We start from the raw sequence: 787 nt of genomic DNA, 5'->3' as shown, positions 1-787 counted from the left end.
TCAATGCCGCAGCTCCAGGCTGCACACACTTTGCCAAGAGGGGAGTCCGCTGGCTGCGCGCATGTCCGCTGGAGGGCGAAAGCCGTCCACACTGCTGGAGACAGTCATCTCGCCCCCCTTGGCATTCCCCGGAGAGCGCTCAGGATGCCCTGGGTGAGCGCAGGGACTGGAGATGGGGTCTTGAGTCTGGAGTAGAGCCAACGCCGAGGGGAACCAGAGGATCCTGGGGGGAGTGGGGGCAGCGATGCGGAGGGCAAGGTGCGCTGTCACCGCCCCTTCAAGAGACCTCTCCAGGATCAGCGTGGAAAAGGAGAGAGATTTGGTACATATAACTGAGAAAATCAGAAGCCGGTGGAGACTTTCATCTAGGAGCACCGCCCCCCCCCCCGCGTCCCCGCCAGAGCCCAGGAAAAAAGCAGGCGTGGATGAAGGAGGCGTCTGCACCCCAAAGCTGGTAGAATGCATGATCCCTACAGCCCGCTTAGCGCCCCGGGTGCGCGCCTCTGCGCAGGGCAGCGCAGGAAAGTTGTGAGGTGCCGGGGTCCAGGCCGCCCCTAGAGTCCGAAGTGCTGGAATCCGCAGAAGCCTCCCGCCACCGCGGGGTGGCAGAGTTGGGGGCAGGCTAGCCCCACGGACCCCAAGGGATGGCCCCGCCCCGTAGCCGTCGGGAGGCCAGCCGTAGGGGGCGGAGTTGTCGCCGCCCCCCATCTCGTGGAACTGCGGCCCCTTCTTAAGCTCGGAGCCTCTGGCTGTCTCTCATTCGTGTCTCCTGCCAATCTCCCGCGCG

This window comes from Marmota flaviventris, chromosome 17 (genome assembly GCF_047511675.1).
Source record: "Marmota flaviventris isolate mMarFla1 chromosome 17, mMarFla1.hap1, whole genome shotgun sequence".
In the NCBI taxonomy this organism is placed as follows: Eukaryota; Metazoa; Chordata; class Mammalia; order Rodentia; family Sciuridae; genus Marmota; species Marmota flaviventris.
The sequence above is the reverse complement of the archived record's forward strand: the minus strand, read 5'-3'. Positions refer to the sequence as shown.